At 41.4% G+C, this 21,797-nt stretch overlaps 1 pseudogene; it reads left to right on the forward strand.

Annotated features, from left to right (window-relative positions):
- LOC133648150 (equilibrative nucleobase transporter 1-like) overlaps positions 1-21,797 on the forward strand; it is a 65,354-nt pseudogene that overhangs the window by 15,457 nt on the left and 28,100 nt on the right.

Below are 21,797 nucleotides of genomic sequence, written 5' to 3' on the forward strand. Positions count from 1 at the left end.
AAGCTGGACAACGAAAAATCTTGGAAGACGCCAGCAGTTGTCTCAAAAGAAAGTATTACTCCGAGATCTTATATCGTCAATACACAGGGAGGAGCAGTGCTACGGCATAACAGACTTCATCTTCGGGCACAACCAATCCCCGAGCCGGAAAAGACTACCCCACCTGTGCACACCAATGAGAGTGGTGGGATGATTTCTCAATCACTGTGTGCCACCGTTACAGAGGATAGCTGCCCCAATCCAAGTGAGCTGACAACCCCAACACAAACACCAGGACATGTTTTGACCAGGTCTGGCCGTGTCAGTAAGCCAGCCGCTAAACTGGACTTGTAGAGAAGTGTTTTGGGTGTTTCACATTGGACAATGGGGTGAAAAAACCCCCCCAAAAAACACCTATGGCCTTTGGGGGGTAAGAAGAAGAAGAGAGATGACACAATCATCTGTTTACTTTGAGAATGCACATTGAGTTATGTTTTACGGAACATTTGTGTACATTTTGATAAGAGTAATTGCTTCCTTTTTTATTGCGACAAAGGAAGTACACTTTGAGTTATTTGCAACTTAGACCTATTTTTACAGATTTTAATTTACTGTTACATAGCCCACTTGCGGTTTGAAAGTATTAGACAATGATGTGGCATCACGATTGTAATATTGTTCATTTCAATTGAGCTATTATTACCTGTTGAGATACACTTTGCAGTTATTTGATATAACTTGAAAAGAAGGGAGATGTCACATATGCATGTACACTAGATGGCAGTGTTGCCCTGTTTGAGAGTGTCACAACATTGATGTTTACGGCAGACGACTTGCTTTACGGTAGGACAAAAACGTGTCTGTTGTTGTTGTGTGATGTTGCCGCACTGAGTGGACGTTCATGAAAACTGCCTACAATAAACCCACCTAAAGAAACAAAGAACTAACCCTCGATCATTCACAGTTAGAATATAATAGAAAGCTTCCTTGCCACTTGTTGTGCTCTTGAACAAATGCAACAATTAGTGATGTGAATTATATTTATATAGCACTTTTCTGTACAGACGCCAAAGTGCTTTACATTGTGAAAGTTAAAGTTAAAGTACCAATGATTGTCACACACACACACACACAAATTATTCTCTGCATTTGACCCATCACCCTTGATCACCCCCTGGGAGGTGAGGGGAGCAGTGAGCAGCAGCGGTGGCCGCGCCCGGGAATCATTTTTTGGTGATTCAACCCCCAATTCCAACCCTTGATGCTGAGTGCCAAGCAGGGAGGTAATGGCTCCCATTTTTATAGTCTTTGGTATGACTCGCCCGGGGTTTGAACTCACAACCTACCGATCTCAGGGCGGACACTCTAACCACCAGGCCACTGAGTAGGCCGTTATCCACGTCTTTAGGCCACATTTAAATCAGAGTGGCTGGCACTGGCAAGCAGCTGGGTAGAGAGTCTTGCCCAAGGACGATACGGCAGAGACTAGGTTGGCAGAATTGGGGATCAAACCTGGAACCCTCCAAGTTGCTGGCACGGCCGCTCTACCAACTGAGCCACGCTGCCCCAATAATAAAATCGTAAATAATAAAACCAATATTACGGCTAAAACCACACAGATAGCATCACCCATTGAAATCAATTGAAAACACTATAATTGATGCTTGGTCCCCCACACACTTTACATGGAACATGCCTTTTAAAAAGCAAAACAAACTTTTAGATTAAAAAAAAAAATAGTATGAAAACAATACAATAGAATGTAGTACAAACAACTACGAGTTTTAAGAAGTTATGGACTTTTACGGTATCTCCTTCCAGCTGTTCCTCTTCAAAACACACCATCAACAGCTTCTCCATGTTTTCATGGTTAAATGTCTGTCGTTTAGATTTTCAGTACGGTGCAGACTCGCATTGCCTCGTCGACTCGGCGACTTTTTCTTTTCCCGGTGTAAGGCTGTGTAGGAATTAATTGCTGAGTGTTTACCAGAAGTGATGAGTGAGAGGCGGACAGGGGGAGCTCGGAGGTCCGTGAGACGAGCAGGAAGTCAGGGGCTAAGCGGGGCGTCAACAGGTCCGTGTCCAAAGCGAAGGGGTCGAGATCCTAGGGCAGCCAGAGAACCAGAGAGGAAAAACGAGGACGACGAGAGGAAAACGAGACGCACAGCTCGCCACGCAGGAACGGGGCTTTGCTGCAGGATAGACACGACACGACAATGAAACACGGAGGGGAAAACAGAGAGAGAGCAGGATTGCGTCAAGCATCAGATGATCGCTTACTGTACGCCAATAGAAGGTTATGTTACGGTCCGGGATGGCAGGTTGTGCAGGCTTTTGAAGGCAGGTCTGATCATCAGCTGCAGGTGTGCAGATTGCCGGCGATTGATTGCATCTGTTCGCTTTCTGCGCTGGGAGCTGCGCACAGATGAATGCGCCCGGACCGTGACACTGAGGGCAAACATAACTGCCATGTGGCCCTCAATTAAAACGAGTTTGACACCCCTGTTCGAAATCCACTTAAATCATAACCATTGCATTCACACTTGACTAAATGAACCAGACTAGAAGGCGCAACAAACTTTCATTTGAACTATTCTACTTCCCTAGGTGGCAAATCTGTTCACCAACAATCGGTCCACCGTCATCACTATTTTAAACGGGGCTTTTGGCTCTTCCCCAGCAGTCTTCCTCATCATTAAGGTGGGGAGATTTTGTTATCGTTGTCACTGTCCTAATGTATTTTTTATTTTTTTATTTTTACCGACATGTTATGAACTGAAAATGACTTTTTACTCCTACAGTTGGTATTTGAGGCTGGAATATCTCATCGAAACAGTTTCCTGTTCCTGTCAGCCTGCAGCATCATACACGTGCTGAGGACTGTCTTCCTGTTACCCAGACACATCATTCCAAACCCTCTTCCTGATCACTACATATTTGGGTATGAGCCTTTTAGCAGATGATGTGTATTTCTGGTCTTGTCACCCTCGTCCGGACAGAAGGGTGACATGGCAGTGTGGCTGGATCCAAAGAGACGTCGGAGACGCTTTACTGAACCGAAAGTTGCTTTATTTCAAGCGAGTGTCATTATACAGGACTGCAGTTCCTGGAGGAGGTCAGCTCAAGAACATGAGGCACTCCTAACTTGGAGAAGCCAAAGCATCCGTTTTTATATTCCTCCTTCCTGTCTCAGGGTGTGTGCTAAGTCAGGAGAGCACATCCTGACCATAAAAGGAGATGTTCGTGTGTAAGTGTCTGGAAAACAATTGCTTTAAGTGTCAGGTTCAAGCACTGATCAATCAATCAATCAATGTTTATTTATATAGCCCTAAATCACAAAAGTCTCAAAGGGCTGCACAAGCCACAACGACATCCAGAGCCCACACAAGGGACGTCGATGTGAATGACTATGAGAAACCTTGGAGAGGACCGGTGATGACATCTATTAATCAGACAAGAAGCAAGGAATCATGCAGAGACAGAGTTCAATTTAGCTCATGTGGAGAACGCATGGAGCTGCACACTTAGTCACAGTGTCACCCTACGCTCTAAGGTTCAGCTCCCGCGTCCCTCTTTTTATTCAGAGTTCCATAGTCAACATCACTGAGGCCGCCTCTAAAAGGAGTGGTCACATACACTACCGTTCAAAAGTTTGGGGTCACATTGAAATGTCCTTATTTTTGAAGGAAAAGCACTGTACTTTTCAATGAAGATAACTTTAAACTAGTCTTAACTTTAAAGAAATACCTCTATACATTGCTAATGTGGTAAATGACTATTCTAGCTGCAAATGTCTGGTTTTTGGTGCAATATCTACATAGGTGTATAGAGGCCCATTTCCAGCAACTATCACTCCAGTGTTCTAATGGTACAATGTGTTTGCTCATTGGCTCAGAAGGCTAATTGATGATTAGAAAACCCTTGTGCAATCATGTTCACACATCTGAAAACAGTTTAGCTCGTTACAGAAGCTACAAAACTGACCTTCCTTTGAGCAGATTGAGTTTCTGGAGCATCACATTTGTGGGGTCAATTAAACGCTCAAAATGGCCAGAAAAAGAGAACTTTCATCTGAAACTCGACAGTCTATTCGTGTTCTTAGAAATGAAGGCTATTCCACAAAATTGTTTGGGTGACCCCAAACTTTTGAACGGTAGTGTATATTATGCAAAGCAGGTCCAGGACGCACAGTATGTGACGGAATGTGCTGGGGGCCTTGTGATTTCGCCTTGTCCCCGCTTCGTCTGCGTGTTGTCATCTTATCGTCGTTGAGGTCCTTGAAGTCTCTGCTTCGTCTGCGTGCTGTCATTTTATGTTCGTTGAGGTCGTTGAAGTCCTTGGCTGTTAGCGGGCTAAAACAAAGATAACATCTGTGGCTGAGACCACCCCTCAGACAAGAAGTTTCGTCCTTGCATAGATTAGAAAAGTCTAACTTGAGCACAATAGCTAATGACTAAATACTAAAGTTAGTGTGATAATATATACATAATTATTCTAACAGAAATCCTGTACAATATACAAAACAATATACAAAATACTGTACAATATACATAACAAAACAAGAGTACGGGAGTAATAAAGTAATGACAATCCGTGTTGGACTTATTGCACTCGAAGGGTAATATTGCACAGTAGGGTGTTAGGGTAGGATATTGTATAGGGGTGAATAATTTATTGTCATGATCCGTGGTCCGGATCATGTTTTGTTATGTTCTGTTAGTTTTGGACTCCCTTAGTTCCTGTTTGTGCACTCCTGGGTTTATTTTGGTCACCATGGGGATTAATTGGGTTCCCCCCATGCCTCTGGTTAGTGGTCCCACGCTCACCTGCTGTCAACCACTAATCAGAGAGCTATTTAGTCACCTTGCTCGCCACGCTCAGTCTGGCGTCATTGTTTGCTTCATGCTCTCGTCACGTAAGTAGTTCTTGTCTCCTAGCCTATGCTACGTTTAGTCTCGAGTGCGATTGGCACGTGTTTCTTTCGACTTGTTTTCTGTTCTTGGTGGTGCTTGGATTTGTTTGAGAATTAAATCATGTTCCTACCTGCAAGTCCTGTCCGTAGTGTTCCGTTTGCATCCCGGGGGAACGAACTTCGCAGCAAGCATATTTATTATAAGTTTGAGTTCAAGATGGTGACAGATGAATATGAACATTCACCATATGCACAACATATTATGAGTTCATTAATTCACTTCACAGACACACACAACTGCCCAGAATATCTCATGTAAAAAAAACATGAAAAAGTGGAGATAGAATTTTCATCAGACTGCAACAATATGCCTCTTCACTGATTATTAGAAATCAGGAATGACTGTTAGGAATGTTGAAACTCCCTACAAACCCCGTTTCCATATGAGTTGGGAATTTGTGTTAGATGTAAATATAAACGGAATACAATGATTTGCAAATCCTTTTCAACCCATATTCAGTTGAATATGCTACAAAGACAACATATTTGATGTTCAAACTGATAAACTTTTTTTTTTTGCAAATAATCATTAACTTTAGAATTTGATGCCAGCAACACGTGACAAAGAAGTTGGGAAAGGTGGCAATAAATACTGATAAAGTTGAGGAATGCTCATCAAACACTTATTCGGAACATCCCACAGGTGAACAGGCAAATTGGGAACAGGTGGGTGCCATGATTGGGTATAAAAGTAGATTCCATGAAATGCTCAGTCATTCACAAACAAAGATGGGGCGAGGGTCACCACTTTGTCAACAAATGCGTGAGCAAATTGTTGAACAGTTTAAGAAAAAACATTCTCAACCAGCTATTGCAAGGAATTTAGGGATTTCACCATCTACGCTCCGTAATATCATCAAAGGGTTCAGAGAATCTGGCGAAATCACTGCACGTAAGCAGCTAAGCCCGTGACCTTCCATCCCTCAGGCTGTACTGCATCAGCAAGCGACATCAGTGTGTAAAGGATATCACCACATGGGCTCAGGAACACTTGAGAAACCCACTGTCAGTAACTACAGTTGGTCGCTACATCTGTAAGTGCAAGTTAAAACTCTCCTATGCAAGGCGAAAACCGTTTATCAACAACACCCAGAAACGCCGTCGGCTTCGCTGGGCCTGAGCTCATCTAAGATGGACTAATACAAAGTGGAAAAGTGTTCTGTGGTCTGACAAGTCCACATTTCAAATTGTTTTTGGAAACTGTGGACGTCGTGTCCTCCGGACCAAAGAGGAAAAGAACCATCTGGATTGTTATAGGCGCAAAGTGTAAAAGCCAGCATGTGTGATGGTATGGGGGTGTATTAGTGCCCAAGACATGGGTAACTTACACATCTGTGAAGGCGCCATTAATGCTGAAAGGTACATACAGGTTTTGGAGCAACATATGTTGCCATCCAAGCAACGTTACCATGGACGCCCCTGCTTATTTCAGCAAGACAATGCCAAGCCACATGTTACATCAACATGGCTTCTTAGTAAATGAGTGTGGGTACTAGACTGGCCTGCCTGTAGTCCAGACCTGTCTCCCATTGAAAATGTGTGGCGCATTATGAAGCCTAAAATAGCACAACGGAGACTGTTGAACAACTTAAGCTGTACATCAAGCAAGAATGGGAAAGAATTCCACCTGAGAAGCTTCAAAAATGTGTCTCCTCAGTTCCCAAACCTTTACTGAGTGTTGTTAAAAGGAAAGGCCATGTAACACAGTGGTGAACATGCCCTTTCCCAACTACTTTGGCACATGTTGCAGCCATGAAATTCTAAGTTAATTATTATTTGCAAAAAATAAATAAAGTTTATGAGTTTGAACATCAAATATGTTGTCTTTGTAGTGCATTCAACTGAATATGGGTTGAAAAGGATTTGCAAATCATTGTATTCCGTTTATATTTACATCTATCACAATTTTCCAACTCATATTGCCGTCCTATTTGTTCATGTTTAAAAAAGATTCAAGTCTCATATTTTGTGACTATAGTCAAAGTCTAATACTGTACTAAATTTGTTTTGCATGATTTCATTTGTCATTGAAAAGTGGTTTCATTGTGCTTTGTCACTCTCTCCCAAACGATTGCAACCTCAGGTTGACCTGTGGAAAATCAAAGAAGCCAAAAGAGAATTTTGACCCTCAGACAACAGATGAAGTACAACCTGTAACCACGGAGCCAGCGACACCAGGTACAGTGGTGCTAGAACTGTTGACACAAACACGTTTAAATCATTCAGTGACACAACTCGTAACTCATTATCCCGTACTCTAATATCGAGTGTATAACTTCATACCACTAGCTACTGTCAGTGGAAAGTCTTTGGTTATTACGGTTTCATCAACTGTAATGTGTTACATAACTTCAGTATTATTTGTCATGTTTATTCACAAACTGTCAAATACTATGAATGTTCTTCATTCGGGTCCTTGTCATCTCAGGGCATTCAATCGCAACCGGACTGTTTGGTTTGTCTTAGAAGACGTTCCGCCTCTCATCCGAGTAGACTTCATCAGTTCGTGCTCATAGACTTAGATTGGTCAGAGCCGAGACTCGGCTGTCTACCTGCACCTCAGGGACAGACGGCACTCCTTTGAGAAAAAAAAAGTACAGATTCTGGACAGGGAGGACGGATGGTGCGAAAGAGGGGTGAGGGAAGCCATCTATGTCAAGGTTGAAAAACCATCCCTGAACAGAGAAGGTGGTCTGCGACACCACCTGTTTAAAATATACAACACTGTCCTTTCAACTGTTGTATATTTGTTGGTCGTGTGATGGGTGATGAGCCAAAAAGATGCCAACGAGGAATCGTTGAACAAAAAGCTTTATTTGTTTCAGCGAGCCTCAGACTGGAACTGCAGCTTCCAGGAGAAAGAGTTATGATCCGCTGCCCGGATCATATTTCTGTTTGGGTTTTCGGGTCATTTGTGTTTTTCTGCTAGTCTTGGACTCCTTTTTAGTATCTGTTTATGCACCTGAGTTTGTTACCATAGCAACTTCCCGACTCGCACCTGTTGGTCATCACTGACATTATTATTTAAAGCCTGCCTCCCCAGCCAGTCGGTCTGGCTTCGTAGTTTATGTTCACACAACAGTTGACGACTTTTGTTTCTTGCTCTTTAGCGACTAGTTTTCACACTAGGCTATTTTGGCTGGCTAGCTCCCACGCTAGTCTTTTAGTTTTGTACTTTAAGTGCTATGAGCACGTGTTTATTTGTTCCTGTCTGATTTATGCTTTAATAAATCAATTCTTTACCTGCAAGCTGTGTCCGAAGCCCGATCTGCATCCCTGAGAGAACCATTTCGCATCACTATGCGCCCAGGTCGTCACAGAAAGAGTATGGGCCTGATTACTCTTCTGGTATCCTCTCGGACTACTGTCTCTAAATACCCCTTACACAAAGACCCCCACTCTTTGTAACTCTAGCCTTGAAGCCGGCCAGTCTGGACAAAGCCCAGTTTGTTGTTTGGCCAGTCCACCTACAAACCCCGTTTCCATATGAGTTGGGAAATTGTGTTAGATGTAAATATAAACGGAATACAATGATTTGTAAATCCTTTTCAACCCATATTCAATTAAATGCACTACAAAGACAACATATTTGATGTTCAAACTCATTAACTTTATTTTTTGTTTGCAAATAATAATTAACTTAGAATTTCATGGCTGCAACAAGTTCCACAGTAGTTGGGAAAGGGCATGTTCACCACTGTGTTACATCACCTTTTCTTTTAACAACACTCAATAACACGATTGGGAACTGAGGAAACTAATTGTTGAAGCTTTGAAAGTGGAATTCTTTCCCATTCTTGTTTTATGTAGAGCTTCAGTCGTTCAACTGCTGTCGTATTTTACGCTTCACAATGCGCCACACATTTTCAATGGGAGACAGGTCTGGACTGCAGGCGGGCCAGGAAAGTACCCGCACTCTTTTTTTACGAAGCCACGCTGTTGTAACACGTGCTGAATGTGGCTTGGCATTGTCTTGCTGAAATAAGCAGGGGCGTCTATGAAAAAGACAGCGCTTAGATGGCAGCATATGTTGTTCCATAACCTGTATGTACCTTTCAGCATTAATGGTGCCTTCACAGATGTGTAAGTTACCCATGCCTTGGGCACTAATACACCCCCATACCATCACACATGCTGGCTTTTGAACTTTGTGTCGATAATAGTCTGGATGGTTCGCTTCCTCTTTGGTCCGGATAAAACAATGTCGAATATTTCCAAAAACAATTTGAAATGTGGACTCGTCAGACCACAGAACACTTTTCCACTTTGCATGAGTCCATCTTAGATGATCTCGGGCCCAGAGAAGTCGGCGGCGTTTCTGGGTGTTGTTGATAAATGGCTTCCGCTTTGCATAGTTTTAACTTGCACTTACAGATGTAGCGACCAACTGTATTTAGTGACAGTGGTTTTCTGAAGTGTTCCTGAGCCCATGTGGTGATATCCTTTAGAGATTGATGTCGGTTTTTGATACAGTGCCGTCTGAGGGATCGAAGGTCACGGTCATTCAATGTTGGTTTCCGGCCATGCCGCTTACGTGCAGTGATTTCTCCAGATTCTCTGAACCTTTTGATGATATTATGGACCGTAGATGTTGAAATCCCTAAATTTCTTGCAATTGCACTTTGAGAAACGTTGTTCTTAAACTGTTTGACTATTTGCTCACGCAGTTGTGGACAAAGGGGTGTACCTCGCCCCATCCTTTCTTGTGAAAGACTGAGCATTTTTTGGGAAGCGGTTTTTATACCCAATCATGGCACCCACCTGTTCCCAATTAGCCTGCACACCTGTGGGATGTTCCAAATAAGTGTTTGATGTGCATTCCTCAACTTTATCAGTATTTATTGCCACCTTTCCCAACTTCTTTGTCACGTGTTGCTGGCATCAAATTCTAAAGTTAATGATTATTTGCAAAAAAAAAAATGTTTATCAGTTTGAACATCAAATATGTTGTCTTTGGTAGCATATTCAACTGAATATGGGTTGGAAATGTTTTGCAAATCATTGTATTCCGTTTAACAATTCCCCAACTCATATGGAAACAGGGTTTGTATTTCCTCTGATCGGTTTGAGTTGGGTGACCTCCGACCCCTATCCTCTACTCCTACCTGTGAGGGCTTCCTACCAGATGTTGCTAATGTTTTTATAATCACTCCTAAAATCCAAACCTGCATTCTTTTAGGAGTCCAATTGTCCTGGGGGGGTAAGAGCCACCACTCTCTGGAGAGCTGTGACGGACATCTGCACTTGAAGCTATCTAAGGGCATATTTCCTTAATAGGATAATCCTCTAAATGATTATGTGACCTAATACAAATATATGATAGTCCACAATAATATAAGAAAATGGTACATGCTATAATTCACCGCACAACCATTCCGACAAGACTCTGCGATTTAGCCTCCAACAAATAACAGGAGTTAGAAACAGTCTGGTCACCATCTCTGACCAGAGTGTTTACAACTGAATGGAATGTTTACGTGGGGGTTTCCGACTATTTTGGACTAGTAGTAGTCGATCCACAGCAATCATTCTGCCACACAATACCTCAATGCTAACGAAGGAAAATTACACTTCAACGACTGTCGTTGGCTTTAACAGTTAGGATTGCTTGTTTGCATCAAAACAGTTGTTTTTCTCACTATGACAGGGTGAAATCATCCTTGCCCAGGCACACCCTCTTGGTTTTTGGAGTAGAAATATTTGGGGTTTTAGCACCACCTGCTGGACTAGATCTGACCAATCCAAGTCTAAGACTAGATTTGACCAATCTAAGTCTATGAGCACGAACTGATGAAGCCTACTCGGATGAGCGGTGAAACGTCTTTTAAGACAAACCAAACAGTCTGATATAATATGTTTGATTTTACGGGAAAATAACAAAACAGAGTATCATTTTATTATGCAACTTTTTTGGGCTACTTACAATGCTTTTTACTTGAACCACATGTGATGTTTGTCAATTTGAATTACAAGTCAGTTCGTTATGTAAATATGTATGCATTCTCCTCTCTTGCAGGAAAAACCTTCCGCGAGTGTGTTCTCTCTAGATTCTTCCTTTTTTTCTACAATTTGGTTGTCTGTGATCCAACTGAGAAATCATCTGTTCATTGGGACTCTCAACCCCACGCTGCAGAAGCTAACTAATGGAGATTCCTCACTCGGTAGGCACACAAGCGCACAAACAACAATCGGTCATACTTACAGTCCTGGTCAAAAGTGTACATACACTTGTAAAGAACATCATGTCATGGCTGTTTTTCCAGTATTTTCCACAACCCTTATTTTTTTGTGATAGAGTGACAGGAACACATACTTGTTGGTAATAAATAAATGATAAATGGGTTATACTTGTATAGCGCTTTTCTACCTTCAAGGTACTCAAAGTGCTTTGACAGTATTTCCACATTTACCCATTCACACACTGATGGCGGTAGCCAGCAGCCATCAGAGGCAAAGGGTGAAGTGTCTTGCCCAAGGACACAACGGACGTGACTAGGAAGGTAGAAGGTGGGAATTGAACCCCAGTAACCAGCAACACTCCGATTGCTGGCACAGCCACTCTATCAACTTCGCCACGCCGAATGTGAGCAAATGTGCTGGGTCAAAAGTATACATACAGCAATGTTAAAGGCCTACTGAAATGAAATGTTTTTAGTTAAACGGAGATAGCAGATCCATTTTATGTGTCATACTTGATCATTTCGCGATATTGCCATATTTTTGCTGAAAGGATTTAGTAGAGAACATCGACGATAAAGTTCTCAACTTTTGGTCGCTGATAAAAAAAAAGCCTTGCCTGTACCGGAAGTAGCGTGACGTCACAAGTTGAAAGGCTCCTCACATTTCCCCATTGTTTACACCAGCAGCGAGAGAGATTCGGACAGAGAAAGCGACGATAGCCCCATTAATTTGAGCCAGGATGAAAGATTCGTGGATGAGGAACGTGAGAGTGAAGGACTAGAGTGCAGTGCAGGACGCATCTTTTTTCGCTCTGACCGTAACTTAGGTACAAGCTGGCTCATTGGATTCCACGCTCTCTCCTTTTTCTATTGTGGGTCACGGATTTGTATTTTAAACCACCTCGGATACTATATCCTCTTGAAAATGAGAGTCGAGAACGCGAAATGGACATTCACAGTGACTTTTATCTCCACGACAATACATCGGCGAAGCACTTTAGCTACGGGGCTAACGTGATAGCATCGTGCTTAAATGCAGATAGAAACAAAAGAAATAAACCCCTGACTGGAAGGATAGACTGAAAATCAACAATACTATTAAACCATGGACATGTAAATACACGGTTAATGCTTTCCAGCTTGGCGAAGCTTAACAATGCTGTTGCTAACAACGCCATTAAAGCTAACTTAGCAACAGAACCTCACGGAGCTATGATAAAAACATTAGCGCTCCACCTACGCCAGCCAGCCCTCATCTGCTCATCAACACCCGTGCTCACCTGCGTTCCAGCGATCGACGGAAGGACGGAGGACTTCACCCGATCATCCGTGCGGTCGGCGGCTAGCGTCGGATAGCGCGTATGCTATCCAAGTCAAAGTCCTCCTGGTTGTGTTGCTGCAGCCAGCCGCTAATACACCGATCCCACTTACAACTTTCTTCTTTGCAGTCTTCATTGTTCATTAAACAAATTGCAAAAGATTCACCAACACAGATGTCCAGAATACTGTGGAATTTTGAGATGAAAACAGAGCTTTTTTGTATTGGATTCAATGGTGTCCGAATACTTCCGTTTGACTATTGACGTCACGCGCATACGTCATCATACATAGACGTTTTCAACTGGAAGTTTAGCGGGAAATTTAAAATTGCACTTTATAAGTTAACCCGGCCGTATTGGCATGTGTTGCAATGTTAAGATTTCATCATTGATATATAAACTATCAGACTGCGTGGTCGGTAGTAGTGGCTTTCAGTAGGCCTTTAATATTTGCTCACATGTCCCTTGGCAAGTTTCACTGCAATAAGGCGCTTTTGGTAGCCATCCACAAGCTTCTGCTTGAATTTTTGACCACTCCTCTTGACAAAATTGGTGCAGTTCAGCTAAATGTGTTGTTCTTTTCTGACATGGACTTGTTTCTTCAGCATTGTCCACACATTTAAGTCTGGACTTTGGGAAGGTCATTCTAAAACCTTCATTCTAGCCTGATGCAGGACGAGGAATAGCTAAACAAGCTTCACTACACACCGTAGGAGGATACATTAGCTCACCGCGTCACAACGTAAACAAATGCCATGGGTGGATCTACACCTGACATCCACTGCAATGATACCAAGTGATTACTGTGATTACATCAATATTTTTTAGCACCACAAAATCTTTTTAAGGTTTTTTTTATTTATATTTTCTTTATAAACTCAGGAAATACGTCCCTGGACACACAAGGACTTAAATTATGACCATTGTGTGATCCTGTACATACCTGGTACTTAAATTTGTGGTATCATCCAAAACTAATTTAAAGTATCAAACAACTGAAGAATAAGTGATTATTACATTTTAACAAAAGTGTAGATGGAACATGTTAAAACAGAAAATAAGCAGATATTAACAGTAAATGAACAAGTAAAGGCTTAGTGGCCACATGCGTGGACAGCACCTTTTAGCTCTTATTTCCAATATTGTGTACACTACTGAATTGGGGTCTTGTGGCTGCTTATGTGGACACTTATACTGCCACCTGGTGGTGTCAGAAGAGTATAACATACAATGGAATTTGGAGAAAAAAAAGTGTAAAAATAAGAATTAGCATGTCACTAAACATGAAGTACACGTTTGTGTACTTATGGACTAAGTACCAGTATCATATCAAAATATGATTCTTAGTTTTTATTCTAATTAGGGTCCAATAAGCCCAAATAGCAGAGAGAAATAAAAAAAAGCATGTAAACAAACAGCTTGGGCCTTAAGAGGTTATTAATAATCCATTTTCTACCGCTTGTCCTTCATAATGTTGACAAAATAATAGGTAGATAAATGACACAATATGTTACTGCATACGTCAGCAGCTAAATTAGCATCCTTTGCTTGTTTACTTACTACTAAAAGACAAGTTGTCTTGTGCGTTCACTATTTTATTGAAGGACAAAGTTGCAATAATAAACATATGTTTAATGTACCCTAAGATTTTTTGTTCAAATAAAGCCAATAATAACATTTGTCAGGTTCAAACACCGATGACGTCTTTTAGACAAGACAAGAAGCAAAGAAATCAAACAGAGACAGGATTCAATTTAGCTCATGAGGACAAACGTCTGGGCTGTGACTTCGTACAGTCTCACAGGTCCTGCTTCCTCTCTGCTTTGTAGATCTCGGGTCAGGACAAGGTCTTGCTGTGGCTGTCAAAAGATCAAAGAAACCGACACCTCCATGTCACATCCCATCGCACACAGTGGAGTTTTACAAGCCTTTTTGCTTGATCAGATGAAAGACAGCTTTTTTCTTCTCGCAGGGGACCTGAACTCAATGTAACACAGACGTTGTGTGATAACTTCTATACAATTATTCTGATTGCACCGTAAGGTGTATTATGAAAACCGATCCAGTATGGCATCGCCATTGACTTCCAGGAAGAGGCTGGATGACAACCCCGAAAGAGTGGTGACAACTGGAGAGACAGTTGACAGCCCGGAAAGACTGCAACCGGGGCAGGGAGGGGTAGCATCCCAAGCTGCAGCTCCCGCAAGGGAGCACCCATATAACGTTGCGAAAAACCCTGAAGACACATAAGATCAAGATAGGCTGCCTGAGGAAACCCGTGGTGCAACGCACAGGGCCAGTACCTTGTACGGCCCTGACGAGACGGAGGAGGACCCAGGCCCGGACACTCCCCACAGTGCCTGGAACCTCCAAGCACCACCAGCGTAACCCCGGGGCAGACCGTCGGAGGGGGGACGCGTGGCGTGGAGCGCTACCTGGACACAAGTCGAGGGACTGATCACCCCAGGCTGGGTCGCCCGGGAGAGGGTGTTTGATTAAGACCCGAAAGAATCACTGATGATGTGTCCAGGTTGCACCGTAAGGTGTATTATGAAACCGAAAACTGACACCATTTTTGTGGTGCTCGGTATATAGAAAAGTATGGAAATACAATTTGCTACCGGTACCAAAACATTGGTATCGGGACAACCCTAAAACTAACAAAAGAAAATAACACACTGAATACTACACATTGTAAGTATGATAGTGTTGCGTTTGGACCAGATGTTCCTCCAAGGGAATTTAAGTTACTGGTCAATCCCAAGTTCTTTTGATGACACATAAACTGAGTTTAAATGATCACCCAGAACAGAATAGGTATTTTGCAATTTATTTCCAAAGCTTCGGAGATAGAGACCAGCCTAGGACAACACATTCAAAATGCGCAGCCAAGTTGATCTGAAGGAGCTCACGGAAGTGCTGTGTTCTTCAATATGTCCCTCGCCCCCCACCCTCCGGAACGAATACACATGTCTATTGTTCTACTTTAGCTTGAGACAGGATGCGATAACAAATAAAAAGGAGTATTGCAACTCCCTGCATTCCGAGTCCAAGGTAGTCCACAGTGTACCATCGGTCATGAGATGGAGAAAAAAGAGAAAGAGCACAAGATTGAACACTAGCTATTTCAAACATGACTATAGAAAGAAATAACTCTTAAATATGGATATATGTAGATATTTATCTCCATCAATAGTCAGCTATGTCAACAAGAAACATGAAGGTGTTATCTTTGCTCCGATGTGTTTGCAGTCAGCAAGTACACCAACGCCTTTGCTATCACACAACTGTGTGCGGGGTTGTGTTCTCCCTGGAACGGTCTTATCCTGGACAGACACAAGCGTAAACCCCGGGTGACAGGTGAGTTAACCACCACTGACTTTTCCCCATTACCTTTCAATAGTCTTATCCATATTTGCGAGCGGTAGTAACATGATTTCCCCTGGCTTGTGTAGTGCTGAGTGACAGGGAAGCGGACTTGTGCTCAACGGTTCTGTCTCTCTTCCTGACCTCCTTGATAGCCTTGGTTTTCTCCATTTGCGCTGCCATCCATGTACTGCAGGGGTCACCAACGCGGTGCCCGCGGGCACCAGGTAGCCCGTAAGGACCAGATGAGTAGCCCGCTGGCCTGTTCTAAAAATAGCTCAAATAGCAGCACTTACCAGTGAGCTGCCTCTATTTTTTAAATTTTATTTATTTGCTAGCAAGCTGGTCTCGCTTTGCCCGACATTTTCAATTCTAAGAGAGACAAAACTCAAATTGAATTTGAAAATCCAAGAAAATATTTTAAAGACTTGGTCTTCACTTGTTTAAATAAATTCATAAATGTTTTTACTTTGCTTCTTATAACTTTCAGAAAGACAATTTTAGAGAAAAAATACAACGTTAAAAATGATTTTAGGATTTTTAAACATATATACCTTTTTACCTTTTAAATTCCTTCCTCTTCTTTCCTGGCAATTTAAATCAATGTTCAAGTAAAAAAATGTATTTTATTGTAAAGAATAATAAATACATTTTAATTTAATTCTTCATTTTAGCTTCTGTTTTTTCGACAAAGAATATTTGTGAAATATTTCTTCAAACTTATTATGATTAAAATTCAAAAAAAATATTCTGGCAAATCTAGAAAATCTGTAGAATCAAATTTAAATCTTATTTCAAAGTCTTTTGAATTTCTTTTAAAATTTTTGTTCTGGAAAATCTAGAAGAAATAATGATTTGTCTTTGTTAGAAATATAGCTTGGTCCAATTTGTTATATATTCTAACAAAGTGCAGATTGGATTTTAACCTATTTAAAACATGTCATCAAAATTCTAAAATTAATCTTAATCAGGAAAAATTACTAATGATGTTCCATAAATTATTTTTTTTATTTTTTCAAAAAGATTCGAATTAGCTAGTTTTTCTCTTCTTTTTTTCGTTTGAATTTTGAATTTTAAAGAGTCGAAATTGAAGATAAACTATGTTTCAAAATTTAATTGTAATTTTTTTCGTGTTTTCTCCTCTTTTAAACCGTTCACTTAAGTGTAAATATCATTAATTATTAATAATAACATAGAGTTAAAGGTAAATTGAGCAAATTGGCTATTTCTGGCAATTTATTTAAGTGTGTATCAAACTGGTAGCCCTTCGCATTAATCACTACCCAAGAAGTAGCTCTTGCTTTCAAAAAGGTTGGTGACCCCTGCTGTACTGCCTCTTCAGTACTTCACCTTCGTGATGGCTGTGATCAGTCGCGCCTTCCTGTATGGCGGCCTGGCGGCTTTCGTCAGTGTGGCGTGAGTAAACATTCTCAGATTATCGCAATAGATCAGAGCTGGGCAAATATTTGGACTCGGGGGCCACGTTGAGAGAAAAAATGTGTCTGGGGGGGCCAATGTGTATGTGTGTATAAGTGATATATACACATTTAGCTGTACAAATCAATCAATCAATGTTTACTTGTATAGCCCTAAATCACCAGTGTCTCAAAGGGCTGCACGAGCCACAACGACATCCTCGGCTCAGATCCCACATCAGGGCAAGACAAAACTCAACCCAATGGGATGACAATGACAAAACTTGGAAGGGACCGCAGATGTGGGGACCCTAGTGGATCTAACATAATAGTGTGAGAGTCCAGTCCATAGTGGATCTAACATAATAGTGTGAGAGTCCAGTCCAAAGTGGATCTAACATAATTGTGAGAATCCAGTCCATAGTGGATCTAACATAATAGTGTGAGAGTCCAGTCCATAGTGGATCTAACATAATAGTGTGAGAGTACAGTCCATAGTGGATCTAATATAATAGTGAGAGTCCAGTCCATAGTGGATCTAACATAATAGTGAGAGTCCAGTCCATAGTGGATCTAACATAATAGTGAGAGTCCAGTTCATAGTGGATCTAACATAATAGTGAGAGTCCAGTCCATAGTGGATCTAACATAATAGTGTGAGAGTCCAGTCCATAGTGGATCTAACTTAATAGTGTGAGAGTCCAGTCCATAGTGGATCTAACATAATAGTGTGAGAGTCCAGTCCATAGTGGATCTAACATAATAGTGTGAGAGTCCAGTCCATAGTTGATCTAACATAATAGTGAGAGTCCAGTCCATAGTGGATCTAACATAATAGTGTGAGAGTCCAGTCCATAGTGGATCTAACATAATAGTGTGAGAGTCCAGTCCATAGTGGATCTAACATGATAGTGTGATAGTCCAGTCCAAAGTGGATCTAAGATAATAGTGAGAGTCCAGTCCATAGTGGATCTAACATAATATTGTGAGAGTCCAGTCCATAGTGGATCTAACATAATAGTGAGAGTCCAGTCCATAGTGGATCTAACATAATAGTGTGAGAGTCCAGTCCATAGTGGATCTAACATAATAGTGAGAGTCCAGTCCATAGTGGATCTAACATAATAGTGTGAGAGTCCAGTCCATAGTGGATCTAACATAATAGTGTGAGAGTCCAGTCCATAGTGGATCTAACATAATAGTGTGAGAGTCCAGTCCATAGTGGATCTAACATAATAGTGAGAGTCCCGTCCATAGTGGATCTAACATAATAGTGTGAGAGTCCAGTCCATAGTGGATCTAACGTAATAGTGAGAGTCCAGTCCAAAGTGGATCTAACATAATAGTGAGAGTCCAGTCCATAGTGGATCTAACATAATAGTGAGAGTCCAGTCCATAGTGGATCTAACATAATAGTGTGAGAGTCCAGTCCATAGTGGATCTAACATAATAGTGTGAGAGTCCAGTCCATAGTGGATCTAACATAATAGTGTGAGAGTCCAGTCCATAGTTGATCTAACATAATAGTGAGAGTCCAGTCCATAGTGGATCTAACATAATAGTGTGAGAGTCCAGTCCATAGTGGATCTAACATGATAGTGTGATAGTCCAGTCCAAAGTGGATCTAAGATAATAGTGAGAGTCCAGTCCATAGTGGATCTAACATAATAGTGAGAGTCCAGTCCATAGTGGATCTAACATAATAGTGTGAGAGTCCAGTCCATAGTGGATCTAACATAATAGTGAGAGTCCAGTCCATAGTGGATCTAACATAATAGTGTGAGAGTCCAGTCCATAGTGGATCTAACATAATAGTGTGAGAGTCCAGTCCATAGTGGATCTAACATAATAGTGTGAGAGTCCAGTCCATAGTTGATCTAACATAATAGTGTGAGAGTCCAGTCCATAGTGGATCTAACATAATAGTGAGAGTCCAGTCCATAGTGGATCTAACATAATAGTGTGAAAGTCCAGTCCATAGTGGATCTAACATAATAGTGTGAGAGTCCAGTCCATAGTGGATCTAACATAATAGTGAGAGTCCAGTCCATAGTGGATCTAACATAATAGTGTGAGAGTCCAGTCCATAGTGGATCTAACATAATAGTGTGAGAGTCCAGTCCATAGTGGATCTAACGTAATAGTGAGAGTCCAGTCCAAAGTGGATCTAACATAATAGTGCGAGTCCAGTCCATAGTGGATCTAACATAATAGTGAGAGTCCAGTCCATAGTGGATCTAACATAATAGTGTGAGAGTCCAGTCCATAGTGGATCTAACATAATAGTGTGAGAGTCCAGTCCATAGTGGATTTAACATAATACTGTGAGAGTCCAGTCCATAGTGGATCTAACATGATAGTGTGATAGTCCAGTCCAAAGTGGATCTAAGATAATAGTGAGAGTCCAGTCCATAGTGGATCTAACATAATATTGTGAGAGTCCAGTCCATAGTGGATCTAACATAATAGTGAGAGTCCAGTCCATAGTGGATCTAACATAATAGTGTGAGAGTCCAGTCCATAGTGGATCTAACATAATAGTGAGAGTCCAGTCCATAGTGGATCTAACATAATAGTGTGAGAGTCCAGTCCATAGTGGATCTAACATAATAGTGTGAGAGTCCAGTCCATAGTGGATCTAACATAATAGTGTGAGAGTCCAGTCCATAGTGGATCTAACATAATAGTGAGAGTCCCGTCCATAGTGGATCTAACATAATAGTGTGAGAGTCCAGTCCATAGTGGATCTAACGTAATAGTGAGAGTCCAGTCCAAAGTGGATCTAACATAATAGTGAGAGTCCAGTCCATAGTGGATCTAACATAATAGTGAGAGTCCAGTCCATAGTGGATCTAACATAATAGTGTGAGAGTCCAGTCCATAGTGGATCTAACATAATAGTGTGAGAGTCCAGTCCATAGTGGATCTAACATAATAGTGTGAGAGTCCAGTCCATAGTTGATCTAACATAATAGTGAGAGTCCAGTCCATAGTGGATCTAACATAATAGTGTGAGAGTCCAGTCCATAGTGGATCTAACATGATAGTGTGATAGTCCAGTCCAAAGTGGATCTAAGATAATAGTGAGAGTCCAGTCCATAGTGGATCTAACATAATAGTGAGAGTCCAGTCCATAGTGGATCTAACATAATAGTGTGAGAGTCCAGTCCATAGTGGATCTAACATAATAGTGAGAGTCCAGTCCATAGTGGATCTAACATAATAGTGTGAGAGTCCAGTCCATAGTGGATCTAACATAATAGTGTGAGAGTCCAGTCCATAGTGGATCTAACATAATAGTGTGAGAGTCCAGTCCATAGTTGATCTAACATAATAGTGTGAGAGTCCAGTCCATAGTGGATCTAACATAATAGTGAGAGTCCAGTCCATAGTGGATCTAACATAATAGTGTGAAAGTCCAGTCCATAGTGGATCTAACATAATAGTGTGAGAGTCCAGTCCATAGTGGATCTAACATAATAGTGAGAGTCCAGTCCATAGTGGATCTAACATAATAGTGTGAGAGTCCAGTCCATAGTGGATCTAACATAATAGTGTGAGAGTCCAGTCCATAGTGGATCTAACGTAATAGTGAGAGTCCAGTCCAAAGTGGATCTAACATAATAGTGCGAGTCCAGTCCATAGTGGATCTAACATAATAGTGAGAGTCCAGTCCATAGTGGATCTAACATAATAGTGTGAGAGTCCAGTCCATAGTGGATCTAACATAATAGTGTGAGAGTCCAGTCCATAGTGGATTTAACATAATACTGTGAGAGTCCAGTCCATAGTGGATCTAACATAATAGTGTGAGAGTCCAGTTCATAGTGGATCTAACATAATAGTGTGAGAGTCCAGTCCATAGTGGATCTAACATAATAGTGAGAGTCCAGTCCATAGTGGATCTAACATAATAGTGTGTGTGTCCAGTCCATAGTGGATCTAACATAATAGTGTGAGAGTCTAGTCCATAGTGGATCTAACATAATAGTGTGAGAGTCCAGTCCAAAGTGGATCTAACATAATAGTGAGAATCCAGTCCATAGTGGATCTAACATAATAGTGTGAGAGTCCAGTCCATAGTGGATCTAACATAATAGTGAGAGTCCAGTCCATAGTGGATCTAACATAATAGTGTGAGAGTCCAGTCCATAGTGGATCTAACATAATAGTGTGAGAGTCCAGTCCATAGTGGATCTAACATAATAGTGTGAGAGTCCAGTCCAAAGTGGATCTAACATAATAGTGTGAGAGTCCAGTCCATAGTGGATCTAACATAATAGTGAGAGTCCAGTCCATAGTGGATCTAACATAATAGTGAGAGTCCAGTCCATAGTGGATCTAACATAATAGTGTGAGAGTCCAGTCCATAGTGGATCTAACGTAATAGTGAGAGTCCAGTCCAAAGTGGATCTAACATAATAGTGAGAGTCCAGTCCATAGTGGATCTAACATAATAGTGAGAGTCCAGTCCATAGTGGATCTAACATAATAGTGTGAGAGTCCAGTCCATAGTGGATCTAACATAATAGTGTGAGAGTCCAGTCCATAGTGGATCTAGCATAAT

This window comes from Entelurus aequoreus, linkage group LG04, assembly GCF_033978785.1.
Source record: "Entelurus aequoreus isolate RoL-2023_Sb linkage group LG04, RoL_Eaeq_v1.1, whole genome shotgun sequence".
Classification (NCBI taxonomy): domain Eukaryota; kingdom Metazoa; phylum Chordata; class Actinopteri; order Syngnathiformes; family Syngnathidae; genus Entelurus; species Entelurus aequoreus.